The sequence below is a fragment of the Odocoileus virginianus genome, chromosome 11 (genome assembly GCF_023699985.2).
Source record: "Odocoileus virginianus isolate 20LAN1187 ecotype Illinois chromosome 11, Ovbor_1.2, whole genome shotgun sequence".
Lineage (NCBI taxonomy): Eukaryota > Metazoa > Chordata > Mammalia > Artiodactyla > Cervidae > Odocoileus > Odocoileus virginianus.
Genome location: NC_069684.1, coordinates 1773732 through 1789960, shown reverse-complemented (window position 1 = coordinate 1789960; position 16229 = coordinate 1773732). Strand labels below are relative to the sequence as shown.

Here is a 16229-nt window from a genome sequence, read left to right as displayed (position 1 = left end):
TTTAGGATGATTAGCTACACATATCTTTGTATGCAACAGAGACTTCCCAGCCAGGCCCTGGGCTGGCTAATTTCCTTCCATGCCCTCCTATAATCTCAGCCACCCCTGGAGGTGGTTATAAGCATCCCCATTTCACAGATGAGGAAGTGGAGGCTCAGAGAAGCGATTTGTTCTGATGATAGAGCCAAGATTTCCACCAACGGCTTTTACTGGTCTGCGGGTGGGCAGGTTGGCTGTTTGGAGTAATCTACCCTTGAGGTCCTGGACTCTCCAACCTGGCGTCATTTTCACGTGTTCTGAAAACACTGGCTGTGCTGGGGCATCGGGTCAGCCTCTGGGCGGATCCAGAGAAGGCCAACTGCTCCCTGCATGGGAAAGGCCCTCACGGGGGAGAGAGGGACTAAAGGGAAGGGTCTCAGGAGGTCCTTGGGGTCTTGATCCAATCCTCCATCTCCGGGAGCGCACTCGGGGCTGTGGGAGCTGCCCTTCTGAAATTCAGAAACGGAGGGTGCCTGGGCGGGAGGGGCCACGGGGGCCTCTTTGAAAGGCTTCGCAGAGGATGTGGCTTGTGAGCTGAAGGATGAAAAAGTGTCACTCGGCAAAGAGGAGGAAGGGTGTTCTGGGCCCCAAGCGGCACGTGCCAAGCCCGCCTCGTGCCCTGGACTAGCCGCCGGCAGGAGAGGGGACAGGGCAGGAGAGAGGGACTTGATGCCACGTGGGGCGTGGTTGGCACTGAAAGAGCCCACAGTGGTTCCCAGGAGCAGAGTCACACTTCAGCACGACCCCGATGCTGGCTGCAGGGTGGGCGTGGGCTGCGTGGCAGGCGCAGGGTCTGGGGGGCAGGCTGCGGCACTCACCGGGGCCGGCCCGCCCGCTCTGCAGTCGTGACCCTGAGGCTGGGGCAGGGTCTGTGGGCAGGGTGGAGCCGGGCGCCCCTGCTGGCTGACGGGCTGAGGCGGGTGAGGAGGGGGCCGAGCCCAGGTCTTCTCCCAGGCCTCTCCAAAGGGGGGTTGGGTGGGGGGGGCCACGTAGTCGGCCCGGCGGGGGGGGGGGGGGGCACAGAGCAAGGGGCCAGCCTGAACGAGAAGGGGGGGCCTTCATTTTGAACAGGGCGAGCTCGGGCTTGGGGTGCGCCGGGCTTTTGTTCTATTTGTGGTCAGTTGGGAACACAGACAGAGCGGGGGGCCGGGGTGGGAGAGCAGGTTCGTGAGTCACTCGGGTCGTCGCTGGTGTTTCAGGGACTGGGGGCCCGAGGGCACACAGATGGGGACCAAAGCAGCGGGAGAGGAAAGCCGAGCTGCTCGCAGGACGCCCCTGGTGGCCCAGTGCCTAGGGCTCCGTCTTCCAGTGCCAGCGGCCCAGGTTTGACTCCTGGTCGGGAAGCTAAGACCCCACATGCTTTGAGGCCAAAAACCCAAAACAAAATAGACACAATGTTGTGACCAACTCAATAAAGACTTTTAAAAAAATAGTCAACATCAAAACAAAAAAATCTTAAAAAAGAGAGAGAGAGAAAGGCACTCAGCAAACACGCACGAGGGGCCAGCTACAGGAGACAGTCTGCCCTGGAGCGCAGGGAGCCAGGGCAGAGACAAGTCCCAGGTGCGGCCCGGAGTGGGGGACGCTCCAAGAAGCATCTGGTGCCCGGGGGCGGCTCCTGTACAAGGTGGGGTCTGGACGGGCCAGCTGAGACCTAAGATACAGAAACATCACCTGAGCGCTCCCCAAATGCAGGCTCCTTCCAAGCCTTCTAAGGACGGAATGTATCATCCCATTCAATCCTTAGAACCACCCAAGAAACATCAAAACCACAGGATCCCTGCCTCAAAAACAAGGAAACCGAACTCCGTCTCCAGACGTGGGAGGAGCCTGCCCACACAGGCAGTGGGCTGGTCCAGGAGGAACACGCTGACCCCGGCAGGGCGCCCCAGCCCAAGTCCCTGCTCAGCACCACTCGCCGCGTGACAAAGCTCGGTGGAGAGGGGCCTTAAAGAAGGAAGAGCGATCAAGACAGCAGCTCAGTGCTTACAAACGCAGAGGCTGTGTCTAGAAATAGCAGTGGTTGGTGTTTGCTCTATTATTATTTAAAGCAGGCGGCTTCACAGAGGTGTGGTCAGCAGCCCCAAATTTAAACGCTCTTGCTCATCCACTTGACTTCTGCAACCTGGGGACAAGAAGGACCTCTATGAAACTCAGGTTCTTCATCTGTAAAAGAACACACAACTCATCTGTGAAAGAACACACAACTCAAAGATGATCCTGAAGCTAGTGACCTGTGACCTGACTCACAGCAAAATACATTTCACTTTCCCTACGCGGTGGTACCGTCACAGCTGACAATGCCAGAGGAAGTTCCCACTGCAGATAACAGAGCATCCCTCCAGGAGAACAAGCCGAAGCTCACAGTGGGCGCAGCGTTAACAAGATGGTTTACAACTATTACGAATTAATAATATTGCTATTCTGAGGGAAAAATGCTGAGTGGGGTGAAAAACGCCCCGTTGAGATCGACAACTGCTATCGACAATCATTACGGAAAACGAGATTTCTGTTATGTGAAAGTCAGCTTGGACACTGAAGGAAAGCTGGTTTCACAGAGACGCGGCTCATTCCAAAGTGACGCTGTGAGAAAGGCCAGGTTCCCTCTGCCCTGGGACTTTTCTCCCGCTCCTCTCCTCTTTCCAGAAGCAAAAGACACTCCCTTAGGAGGAAAAAAACGGAACAGCAAAAGGAAAGCAAGTTAGTTCTTGGGACGAATGGACACCAAGATCCCAAAGCGCTTGGCAGTGTGCCGTGAGGGGGGACACCCTGGGCTGATCCTCTGAGCAATTAGGCTTGGGGACAGCTGTGCAGAGAGGGCGCGATCTCAGCTCTAAGGAGCACGGCCTCCCTCGCGTCTGCCAGCCTCCTGGCCCTCTGGCCACGGAGCCCTGGGAGCAGCCTGGGGCTTGGGGGTACCCGGGTGGGCTTGGCAGCACCCGGGCCTGTAAGTGAGCCTCATGCCACCTTTCAGGAGGAACAGTTTCCCTGGGCAGCTGGATGGACATGCCCAAGGCCCCGGACATGCCCCATGCAGCGCGCGTGCACACACACATATACACACACACACACACACACACACATACAGAGTCACACTGACTTTCTTCCTTTGTACTTGCTTCACGGCACTGACATCTGTGAAAGGTCATCTTGTTTGCGTTTTCACTCGTTTCTTTTCTGCCCCCTCCTCCTCCACCCTCTACACCGTCAGAGCCTAGATATTGTCTTTCATGTTCACCCTTATACCCCCGGCACCTGGCAGGAAGCAAGGAACTCAATAAATACTTATTGAATCAATAGAGAAAGGCAGACGAGCAGGGTCAAGTTGCAGAGGCGGGAAGGAAAGGCTGGGATTGGAAGGCGGTGACTTGCCTGGCGTGGCTGCCCACGGGCCTGCAGGGCAGCAGGTGGACGTGAAGCTGGAAACCCAAGCGGAGGCCGCGTGCCCCGCGGCCGGCAACGAGGGAGAAACCCGCTAGGAAGCTAACGTGACAACACGGTCCTCTGTTTGCAGGGCTTCCCGGGAGACTCGGAGGTAAGGGCTCCGCCTGCAATGCAGGAGACACGGGTTCATCCCTGGGTCAGGAAGATGCCCTGGAGAAGGAAACGGCACCCACTCCACTTTGCTTGCCTGGGAAATCCCATGGACAGAGAGGCCTCGCGGCCCGTCAGTTCACAAAGAGTCGGACGCGAGTGAGCAACTAAACAGCAACGAAAGAGTAGAGATTGAAAGCTCTCATCACACAGAAGAAAAAAGCTTTTTTTATTAATAAACAGAAGTTGACCAGGGTTGGAGAATATTCGGGGAAACAGTTGAAAATCAATTTGGTAGTATCCCTTAAAAGTGAAACTGGGCATGTTCACTATGTAGCCATTCTGCTTCTAGACATCTGCCTTAGAAACCATCCCCTATGTCCGACTTAGGGAAAGTAATCCAAGCATTATCTCTGTTAGTGAAAATTTTTTATTCATCTACATAGCCACTAGTGGACTAATTAATAAAATGTGGTATTATTCATACCATGACATGATGGGATGAATGGCCATATTAATAAAAATAGGTGTGTATGTGTATTTATATATCATATATACCTTGTGGCTCAGATGGTAAAGAATCGGCCTGCAATGCAGGAGACCTGGGTTCAGTCCCTGGGCTGGGAAGATCCCCTGGAGGAGGGAACAGCTACTCACTCCCGCATCCTGGTCTGGAGAATCCCATGGACAGAGGAGCCTGACAGGCTACAGTCCACGGGGTCGCAAAGAGTCAGACATGACTGAGCGACTTTCACTTCATTTTATATTATATAGGGATGGATTTCAAAACCCCTGTTCAGTGAATGTAAGCAAATCATAGAACAAGGGGCATGTATGGATCCACATATGCATATACATATGTAACTCATAAACAATACATACATACATAAAACAATACTACATACTAATTATGAGCACATGTAAATGTATGTAAAATGTTTTAAAGGCACATATCAAACTGAACATGGACTCTGCAAGATAGATGAAGGTAGAAGGAAGGAATGGAATTCTTATTCAAAGGGAACTTGACCTTGTCTCCAATAGCTCGTTCATTTAAAGAACTGAAACAGATGTGATGAAAATGATAGTGCTAGTGTTGGAAGTTCAGTTGTGTCTGACTCTGTGATCCCATGGACCGTAGGCTCTTTGGTCCATGGGCTTCTCCAGGCAAGAGTGCTGGAGCCGGTTGCCATTTCCTTCTCCAGGGGATCTTCCCCACCGAGGGACTGAACCCCGGTCTCCTGCGTCTCCTGCAGGGGCAGGTGGGTCCTTTACCACTGAGCCGCCAGGGAAGCCCCACAGAAACAGTTACCATATTCGTATAGTGGTTATACTGATATCCGCTCTTAGTTACAGACGATGGGAACTGTGACAGTACTTTCTCCTGGGAGTCAGAAGAGAGCCGCTAGACACAGACAGACCTACTAAGAGGGTTTCAGGACAGGCTGGGCTGGGAGAAAGCAGGCTTCGAGGACGGGAGCCGACAGTCACACTCCTCGCCGAGCCCCGAGCTGAGCTCCCTGGGCCGCACGGCTTCCCATGAGCCGTCTGTCCTACCCGCGGTCGTGCACATGTCAATGCTACCTTCTCGGCGGATCCCACCTTATCCTCCCCCGGCGTGTCCACAAGTCTGTGCTCTCCATCTCTGTCCCTGTCCCTGGTGCTCTGCGATGCCCTAGAGGTTGCGTTGGCTGGGGGGCTGGGGGAGGCTCGAGAGAGGGGATATATGGTACTTAGAGCTGATTCACGTTACACAGCAGAAACTAACACAACATTGTAAAGCGATTATCCTCCAATTTAAAAATAAATTAAAAATTAAAAATTTAATTATACTTTTTTTTAATTGACGAGAGGCTGGCTGCACCATTAAAAGAACTAAAAAACATTCAGTTCCATATTAGAAAGGCCTGCCATATAAATGAGACATCCAGGTGACGTCCAACAAGAAGTCAGAATTCAAAAATCCAACCTTCACTGAACAGTGGTCCTGGGAAAGTGAGGGATAAAATGGGTGCCTCAGTTTCCTTAACACACACACACACACACACACACACACACACACACACACACTTTTGTAAGGTCCCTAGAGCAACCTAAGGACAGTGCCCAGTAGACCACCAGTGTTAGTCTCCCTCTTGTAAAGTCAGGTCCCTACATCTTCATGTACTTTTCTAAGACGCCCGAGGGTCTGATCTCTGATACCCAATTAACCACTCTTAGGAAGGCAACTTGGTCACAGTTCCCTTTCGGTAAGCAACACAATTAATAGAACAATGACCCAAGTTCCCACTGTGCAAATAAAAAATTTCAAGCATAAAAACTATTTTGAAACCAAACTCCCTATTCTTTCGTAAAGATAAACTCCCAATTATGCAAAGAATGCGTTTATCTTGATTCAAGAGTGCCCTTCCAGCGTCTTGTGTTTACGTGTTTGCACAGTGACTGTCTACCCTTCAGCAGTGCGTTTTGCAACCCCTGCAAAAGTCAACAGTCTCAGCTCCTCTGTAAAGAGGGAAATACACAAGACAGCGCTGACTGGTCAGGGTGACTCACGGGCAGGTCAACCGGGGAACACACGAGCCGGGGCCCGGCCTTCCCAGTTCCTCGAGCCGCTGGCTTCTGGTAAGCACAAACAATCCACTCCTTCACAGCACCAGGCTTCCTGGAGGCCTCGGGGACGGGAATGTGAGTTTCCAAAGCCTTCTCCTTGAAAAGGAGGCAGCAATCAGAAATAAGAGCTGGCCTGCGGGTGGGGTCCCCACTCATTTAAGAACATCTCAGTGGAAGGGACTCCACTCTTGAACCTCTGCTTCTCACTAAGGTGTAACTGAACTCTACACGGGCTCCCCTGGTGCCTCAGAGGTAAGACTCCGCCTGCCAGTGCAGGAGACACGGGTCCCCTCCCTGGGTCAGGAAGATCCCCTGGAGAAGGAAATGCACCCTGCTCCAGGATTCTGGCCTGGAGAAATCTCGTGGACAGAGGAGCCTAGAGGGCTAGGGTCCACGGGGTCACAGCAGAGTCGGACACCATTGAGCGACTGTGGTATGTGTTAGTCGCTCAGTCATGTCCGACTCTTTGCGACCCCGTGGACTGCAGCCCACCAGGCTCCACTGTCCATGAGATTTTCCAAGCAAGGATACTGGAGTGGGCTGCCATTAACAGTCTCCATAACTCATATAACCTTGCCAGTGAGTTTCTTTTTTTGAGTCATCTGTTCAGACTGGGTTATTTTGGAATCCCTGAGAACCGTTTACACTCTTCTGTGTTCTGTGTGTATGTGTGTCGGAGTTGCTGCTGCCTTGGACTTGAGCTCCTGACAGCCACAGGGCCGGTCTGCTAGGACAGACCTTATAAAGCCAACACTTACGGGCTGTGTATATAAAGACTTGAGGGATTATTTTACCAGAATAAAGTTGCTCTTGTAGCCATCCTGTGTAAATGGCATTTCTTTCTGCTAACAAATTGAAGAGTTCATAAAGCACCTGAAATTAAATGACAGCTTAAAAAAATAAACTAATTGATACTCAAATTGAGGTTTACTGACAAGATCAGATACTTTCAGTTTAAAAAAACCAACCCAGCAGTGGTTTCTCATTGTGCTTTTCTCGGGGGACCTTAAAACATTTTTACAAATTTTTTTTCCCTATCACGTTTCTCATTCCAATTTTATTAAAAAAAAAAAAAAGCTAAATAACTTACCCAAAGTTACCCACAGCTAGATGACAGCAGAAATCAAATAAGAGCCCAATTAATTTAGCCATTAAGAATCTGATAAAGTATATTCTTTTTGCTAGGCTGTATTGCCTCCCTATTTTATTTCCTTTAAAAAATAATTGTTACATATCAGTGAGTAGCAACATTAAAATAGAAAAGGGAGCCACCATTAATTATCAGCAGGTCCTTTCTTGAGGCAACAAAAACAATAAAAAAATCAGCTATAAAAATAACGCTTTGTCATAATTTTACCTACAAGTTCAAGCCGTCATCGTCGTCATTAATTAAAGTGCCATAAACCTTCCTTTCCTTTTGCTAAGATATTCTCAAACTGGCGTACAAAGCGCCAGAACGCACGTCAGCCACAACACACACAAATCCATCACTCAGCCTCAGTCCATTAGTCTTGCCAAGGTCAGTATCCAGTATTCCTGAAATTTTCACTTGTAGAATGAATAGATGTTTTGTAAGGATTATCTATTCAGGCAGGAAAAAAAGGGGGAGAGGGGGAGGGAATGAAAACAAGAAACAATTAGCCATTCAGCTGGCACTGCGCAGATTTCAAGTATGAACTCCTTTGTTTGTTTTTATTTTGTTTTTGTTTTTCTTACCTACCTTGGGGCTCTAGTGCGTGAAAAGAAATATATCTTGTGAGATTTTTCCGGAGCCCTTCTCCAGACCTCTGTGGGGACAGTGCAGTCAGCTTTGACTCTATTTTGCAGCCTTGCCGCCGGGACTGGAACCAGAGAGGTCTATTTGCATTTCAACACTCTGCTTTTGTTTTCTGCCCCTCCAGAGGCGCGCCCCCTTTAAGAGCAGGTGAGGCAGTTAGATCATTCTAATGACCCTAGAAAACTCCAAGGGGGAAACTTGTGCAAACAGTGCGGTTATTTTAGCGAAAAGCCACCTCTTACTTCAGTCCAGCCTACAAAGCCCAAGATAGACCATCTTGTTAAAGATTTACCTTGGATTGTTCTCAATTCTCTCTCTGCCGCAGAGCAGGAAGAGCGATGGAGGGGTGGGGGTGGGGGGCCCTCCTGGAATCGCTCCTCAATAAATATCAATGAAACGCTATCAATGCAACGCTCAGATGTTCACAGGGATTCACGGGTCACCATATCGCATCTGCTTCTGACAGGGGCAGCCTCTGCCATTACTGCTGCAGGAGCTCCCCTATAGAGCTCCAACAAGAGCAAAAGAAAAAAGGTGAGGGGCTTACAGAGAAAACCTGGGAAAGGGGCCCACCATCCAGGACCCGCAGGACACTAAGTCCAGATGCTGGGGGCCGAGAGTTCCCCCACACCCGCTCACATGGCCACAAGGTCACAAGATCCAAAGGCAGCTTTCCAAAAGTTCACTGATCCAGGAGGTGCTGGCGGCAGATAAATATTTCCCAAATAGCACACTTTAACAGGCAAATGCCTCAGAGTCCACGTGGAAGGTCAGCGTTTGGGGAAAGACTGTGATTATAGTGAGGTCACAGAGTCCCAGCTTAGAGTAGGGAGGGCCTGCAGTGACAGGCCAGCTGATGACGGGCCTGGGAGCGGGGGCGGGTTAGAGACCCGCTCTCTGGAGGCTGGGTACCAAACCTACTGAGGCAGGATCCCAAGACTTAGCAAGAGAGCACGCGGATCCCAGGACTTGGCAAGTCAGCCTAGGATGGAGACGTATCTGCCTGCATCTCGGAGGCCTGACCCGCCACCAGCACCTGTGAGTGGACCGGCCATTGGCTCCTGGACAAGCACCCGCTTCTCCCACCTGCCTGCTCTCCAGCTCCGCCTGTTCTCAGGAATCGTGCACCCCCCTTCCCCCCCACCCCCCGCCTGCCTCCTCCTCTTCATCAACCCTCTGCTTTGGGGATCAGTTATCACCTCCTTCTGGCCAATCCCTTTTGTATTTCCTATGAATCTGAGCCGGAAGCCATCAGCCCTGGAGGAACGCGGGCACCTCCTTTCTCCTCAGCCTGCGGGTGAGCGGTTCAAATCCTGTGGGAGAACCTCAAAAGGCAGATGGGGGGGGGGGGGTGCTTGCCTGGTGGCTCCCTAGATAAGAGTCTGCCTGCCTGTGCAGGGGACAGGGGTCTGAGCCCTGGTCCGGGAAGATGAGACACGCTGCGGAGCAGCTGAGCCCGTGAGCCCCGAGGACCGCAGCCTGCGCTCAGCACTGCAGGCCCAGCACAGCCAAAGAAGCAAAACAGTTTGTTTTTTAAAGGGAGATGTGCTCCTGAGCACCAGGACCAACAGGCCTCCACGCTGCCAGCACCTATGTTCTCTTTGTCCCTGCAGCTCGCTCTGCACCAGCCCGTCTCCACACTCACCTTTCCCGAGGGGAGGGCTCTTGGGCCTCCTTCCAGCCACCGTCCTGCCTTCCCTCTGGGCCCAGGAGGCCTGCAACCCTCCCCGGGCTGCCCCCTCCGTGCCCCCTCCACCGCCGCCACCTCTGCGCTCTCTCCTCACCATTACCCGAGGCATCGACCACCTTCATCTCCAACCATGCGAAACTGCAAGAGAAGAGACTATCCGGCCTGCCTTTAGGACACCTCTGAACCAACCGTGTCTGCCCACCACGCCAGGACGTTCCATCCAAGACGCAGTCATTGCTTGTCCGGACGGTTAACGGCCCCCTGCCCGCCCCACTGCCCGGTTCCGGTCTGTTCTCCACGCAGCGGCCGGTGATCACAGCCTGGAACGAATCCTCCTCTGCCTGAAACCTTTGGGTGGGCCCCACAAGGCCGACAGGTCGGCGCTGTCCGAGAGGAACGTCTGTGGTCATGGAAGTGATCCAGGCTCTCTTTTTGGCCTCGCCACGTGGGGTCTTTGTCCGCCCACGAGTGATGGAACCAGAGCCCCCGGCAGTGCATGGAGTCTTAACCCCTGGGCCGCCGGGGGCCCCCGTGGAAACGATCCCACTGTTAGCACAGGAGGCGCTACGTGTGGGAAGCGAGCGCTGAAAACACGGGTATGACAATTCTAATTTTTTTTTTTTTTTTGGCTGCACAGCTTACGGGATCTTAGTTCCCCAACCAGCGATTGAACCCGGGCCCTTGAGAGTGGAAGCTCCGAGTCCTTACCGCAGGACCAGCAGGGAATTCCTGAGGATATAAACTTTTAATGGAAAGAGAAAACACTTCAGCTCCCTCACAGTAAGGCAGCCCCTGCGGCTAGAGGCCGCCACACTCTGAGCACCTCACCCCAGCCTGCGCCTGGTGCCCCCTTCCCGGGTCTGCCCGAGTCTGCCCGCCACAAACACTGCCCTGAAGGCAGGCACAGCCGTGCCTCTGCTCAGAGTCCCGATGGCTTCCCTTCTGACTCAAAACAAAAGCCAAAGACTGTCCTTATCGTCACCTGCAGGGCTCTCCGAGGCCTGGCCGCCCCACCCACCGCTCTCCGTGTCCACGCTAGCCATGAGCAACGCTGGCCTCTGCAGGGGCCAGGCCCAAGGACACCGTTGCCAAGGGCCTTTGTTGTTGCTGTTGAGCTGCTCAGTCGTGTCCGACTCTCTGAGATCCCACGGACGGCAGCACGCCAGCCTTCCCTGTCCTTCACCAGCTTCCGGAGCTTACGCAAACGCACGCCCATCGCGCCGGCGATGCCATCCGACCACGTCGTCCTGCCAAGGCCGTTAACTCACGCTCTGCAGTCACAAGCTCAGAGCCCCGGCACTCCCTGCAGACAGGCCCCAGCGTCTTCCCAGGAGGGCGGGCGGACCCACCCTTATTTGCCCGGAAAGTCCGCGCTCCATTCAGGGCTCTGTCTCCAGCCTTTCCTTCAGAGCGCTTATCTCCATCTGATAAACCCTGCTTGTTTGCTTGTTTATTGTCTCTCGCCCCCGGCAGGGCAGGGCCTTGTCTGTTTTGCTCACACCACTATTCCTAATGCCTGAAACAGTGCCTGGCACTCAGGGGGAAAAAAAAGAGCTGAATTGGAGGAAAGAATGTGGATGGCAGTATGGTGCTAAAAACTATTTCCAACCATCTCAACCCTTCTGCAGATATTCCCCGGGGAGAGCTGAGACCTGGTGTCAGTCACTCAGTCGCATCCAACTCTTTGCAACCCCATGGACTGTAGCTTACCAGGCTCCTCTGTCCATAGGACTTCCCAGGCAGGAATTCTGGAGTGCATTGCCATTCCCTTCTCCAGGGCATCTTCCCCACCCAGGGATCGAACCCAGGTCTCCTGCAAGGCAGGCAGATTCTCTTCCTCTCTAAACACAGCCTCCTCGCTTGGAGAGGCACGTGCTCTGCCTGCACTGGCGCCAATAACACAACACACCGTCCGGAGCAGACACAGCGGTGAGGGAAGCTGCCCAGGATCAGCTGGAGCGAACCTCATCCTGCCTCTCAAGGGGGGTTTCCGTCACCAACAGAAAACCTTTCGTATAGAGCACGGTAACAACACAGCCTCCTGATTAAATCTCTTCTGACTCTATGCCTTCTTAGGAGGAAATGAGAATCATTACTTTGATGACAGAACAAATGAAAAATAATTCAGTCCTGCTCACAGGAAGTGAGTCCTACCCCCGACTTTCACCCTTTATCTTCTCCCCTAAATGGCCCGTCTCTCAAATTGCTTTTAGATTCTCCAAATGCTACGCTCCAATACTTTGGCCACCTGATGCAAAGAGCCGACTCATTGGAAAAGACCCTGAGGCTGGCAAAGATTGAAGGCGGGAGGAGAAGAGGACAACAGAGGATGAGATGGTTGGATGGCATCACCGAATCCATGGACATGAGCTTGAGCAAACTCCGGGAGTTGGTGATGGACAGGGAGGCCTGGCATGCTACAGTCCATGGGGTCACAAAGAGTCGGACACGACTGAGTGACTGAACAACATGCTAAATAAAATACAGGTGGCCTTCGTGTCTGAAGGTGTTGCTGCTGAGAGTGCTAGTTTTATGCTAAATTTTTGCCATCAGCAAACACTCATGGCCAGTAAAGTCCAGGCCAGTCCCTAAGACTAGGTCAACTTCCTCTTAACCCGCTGGACAGGAGTGAAAGCTCTTTTTCCTTCTCCCCTTGGTTTTGCATTTACCATATTAATGAGGAGCGGGGATGGCCTAAGTAAAATGCAAGCCACAGGTAGCTAATAGTTTTAATTCTGTAGGCCGAAACTAGTTTTCTCCCTGAGTCCTAAGACCACGGGCTGTGAAGCCTCTCCGTGGAAGTGGAAGGCTGTACACGGCGCTTTCTGTCTCACATCCTGTTCTCCGCTGTTGCCTGACAACGGCATCAGTGAAGGGGAAATGTGTATCTTTGGCTACAAAAGTGCAGATGTGACTGCTGTCACCCGGGAGACAGAAAACCTGAAAACTTGGACAGAAAACCTGAAAACTCCCAGGGACCCTGGGACTCCTGTTTCCAACATCCCTGCTCGTCAGGGGGGAGCCCAGGTCAAGCAGTCTGCTGCAAAGCCCAGGTGCTGTGATGCATGCAAGCATCTTGACGTCCCTGCCATCCTGACGCTTTCACGGAAACCTAATGATTATCCTCCAAGTGGTGCAGGGGGCAGGGAGGGAGGGAGACAGAGAGAGAAAGAATTTCCACGGAAGGCCTGCATATGACTCTTCTGATGCTATTCAGAGTTATGATTTGCAAATTACTTTTCAAAATTACTTCTCTCAAAATACCCAGACACCTGGCCACAGGCTGGCAACCTAATGCTAAAATAGGCACCTTGACCAGCTAACCCCGGGGCTTCACAACTCAGCTGCCTTTGACCACAGATGATCTCTGCCAAAAGAAATACAAACAGCTCTGGGAAATGATTACAAAAGTTGGGATGGGTCCAAGCTTTTCAAAAGTGATGGTCGGTTGTTTGGAATATCCCATGGCCAGGACATTTTTCTCAACAAGTCAGCTCTGTGTAATGAAAGCAATTAGGAGAAATTCAGATGGGCCCACAACTCTCTCTCTGCCTAATATGGGAATAATAATTAACTGCTCAGAATTGGAGTGCTGGCTCACAGCTGATGATTCACCTTTCAAGTTGTGCAAAGAAAAGGTCAGACCTTTTGTAAAGCAATTTAATGGTGTGTATCAAGAGTCATAAAAATGTCTGTTCCCTTTGACACAGGAAGCTTACAGCTGGAAACCAATCTGCAGAGATGAGCCAAAAGAAAAAGATGTTCCCTACAAAATCTGAAACAACCTAAATGTCCAATAACAGGAAATCTGTTAATTACGGTACCCTTTTCTTATGAAACATTACAGAGCCATTCATGGGAATTAAGAAGAGTGCTGTGATATGGGGATGATGCTGGGTCAACATGACAGTCGGACACTGTCAGATCACACGGGCACCGGCTCGATGCAGGAAGCTCAGGCTCTTGGATGGGGAATCCGTATGCAGGCCCCTCCCTCTTCCAAGAGGACTGGTCTGTGAAGTCTCTGGGCCCGCCCCCTACAGCCACCGCACACTCTGGGAGGCAAGAGGGCCCTTCCTAGTCCAGACTTCGGATCCTGGACCCAAAGGGAGGAAAGTCCACAGCTGCGAGACCTGTTTCGACTTTTGTTTCTCAAAAGCAGACTTTTCACCCCTGGGAAGAGCTGCTCCCTCAGGGGCCCACCTGCAGCTCTCCTCGGGGAGGCACAGAAGAGGGGATGCTCCCAGAGCGGGCTCATCGTCTGTTCCGACAGGGCAAGGAGGGGCAGGGCAGGGAGGGGCCCTGACACTACACTGGTGTCCACGCACATGCTGGCCACCGATGCTTCCATGTGAAGCATGCCCGTGTGCATCTGCTACAAAAATCACTAAGGATGGGGAGTCTACTGAATTCTGTAGCTTTGTCTCAGTGTCTTGAGCTCTTTGAACTCAGGTATCTTAGAAGAACACCTACCGCTCAGCTAAGGCTTAGGAAACCCAGACAGTCATCCTGGTGTGTCAGTAAATAAGGAGAAATTAAGAGTCCCTATTGACATTATTGATGGATGTGACTTATACAGTTTCAAATGAGTGTTTTTCCACTAGCTCTTCAAAGGGAAAACTTGAAATTCTCCGGGATCTCTTCTTATCCGTGGAGCTCTTCCTGAGCCGTCCTGCCTCTGTTGCTCAAAAACTGCTGTGACCTTGGGTCAAGGAGACACTGGTGCTGGCGCTCCACAGAAAATGTGCTTCTCACACTAAAATGGCCACTTAAGCAAGAATGTGGAAATGATTTATCTTGCAATGTTTAGAGCTGATCTTCCTGCCAGCTATGTCAGGACCGCACAATCTGTCAGGGACAAGTGGTTATATGCTCCCAAACAAAGAAGAATGCTCTAACGGCCCAAGTGTTGAGTATCTAACACACCCAAACCACCTTAATAAAAGTTAAATTACCCACACCCCAAAGAACACAAGCACCAACAATAAAAATACAAAAAAAAAAATTTTTTTTTTTTTGGTCCACACGGCATGCGCGATCTTGGCGGCACTAGTGGTAAAGAACTTGCCTGCCAATGCAGGAGATGTAAGAGACGTGGGTTTGACCCCTGGGTCAGGAAGATCCCCTGCAGAAGGGAATGGCTACCCACTCCAGTATTCTTGCCTGGAGAATCCCATGGACAGAGGAGCCTGGCGGGCTCCAGTCCCTGGGGTCGCAAAGAGTCAGACACGACTGAAGCGACTCAGCACACACACAGGCATGATCTGAGTTCCCAGACCAGGGACGGAACATGAGCCCCTGCAGCTGAAGCTCCAAGTCCTAACCACTGGACTGCCAGGGAATCCCTAAAAATGTTTAAGCGCTAAGAGCAACAGAAAGTAAAATATATCCATTTATGTCACATAAAGACTGTCTTCCATATACAATGTTAAGCAGCCACATTCCAGGATATGAGGGTAAAATAAGAAAGGAAAAGAAAAGGAATCAAGAGTCATAATCAGAGACCGCTTATTTTGTTCACCGTGGTATTTCCAGGAGCTAGCAGGTTTACTGTAAATGTGTGGAATAACGAATGAATAAATGCACAGATAACAGATCATAAAATAGAAACACGGTTTGCAATGCGAGGCTGTGAAAGCAGGCAGACCTGCCTTCACAAGTCAGAAGACAAACCCCACCCAAGAGAAGATGCTGCATACACACTGCATTCAAAAGCTGGGTGTTAAAATTCAGGTACAAACGCTGCCTTTGAAAGACAGAGACAATATTAATAAAACCAAACTGGGGCTAAAGAGGCTGTCTCTGTAGACGAGGTCATGTTCGAGTTTCACAAGGCTCTTGGTCAAAGTGACGCACAGGTTTTGAGCACACTCCCAGCCCCCAGCCCATCCCACCTAAATCTCCTGCGCCCCTAATTCACCTTCTCAGCTCTGAGTACCAGTGGGCTCCAAGGCTGCTCGGGGACACCCACTGCCCAAGAAGCATCGCCACTCTTGCTAGGATCCCATGTAAAGCGCCCCCCACCCCTGCCTGGCTCAGGGTCCTGGGTCCCTCCTCCCAGCACTTATCACAGTCCAGTTATCTCGTTTGCTCTTCTCCATCTGTTACTCCCCTTGGATCGTCACTCCCAGGAGAGCAGACCCTTGCTGTCCTAGTTTATCAGCGTCTTCCAGCACCTGACACAGTGCCTGGTAGCTGGCAGATATCCAAACTCTTAAGAATGAATGAATGACTAAAAGAATACTGGATCCAAGGGTGAGGTAAACAGCTTATCAGGAGCTCCAGGAAGAGCTATGTAAACATGCTCTCAGACTGCTCACTCTCTGCTGCTATCTGTTTTTAAGTGAGATTTAGAAAGGGGCTTTCTAAGTAATTGACTTTATTCTCCATGGAGGAACCATCCAAGTCTTCCCGATTCTAAGAAAGATCTGAACAGCTCAAAGTGCTCTCAAATTTAAGGTATGGCCTACATTCCTCAAAGTGTATGTATTTTTTAAAATTAATGTATTAAAACCTGCACAATTCCAGCTATAGCATAGCCTGCAACTCTATTCAACTTACCAAGTAAGTATAAAGGTC

General features: G+C 51.3%; 2 long non-coding RNA genes across 2 annotated transcripts; one reads left to right on the top strand and one right to left on the bottom strand.

The window, feature by feature from the left end:
* Window positions 1-1436: 1436 nt before the first annotated feature.
* Window positions 1437-7992, bottom strand: LOC139037408 (uncharacterized). The gene is made up of 2 exons (XR_011490190.1): window positions 7904-7992; window positions 1437-7765 (listed from the first exon to the last, which is right to left on the bottom strand). It is a non-coding gene; the product is annotated as an uncharacterized lncRNA (long non-coding RNA).
* A 919-nt stretch (window positions 7993-8911) lies between these two features.
* On the top strand, window positions 8912-12171 carry LOC139037407 (uncharacterized). The gene is made up of 2 exons (XR_011490189.1): window positions 8912-8998; window positions 10288-12171. It is a non-coding gene; the product is annotated as an uncharacterized lncRNA (long non-coding RNA).
* The last annotated feature ends 4058 nt before the right edge of the window (window positions 12172-16229 follow it).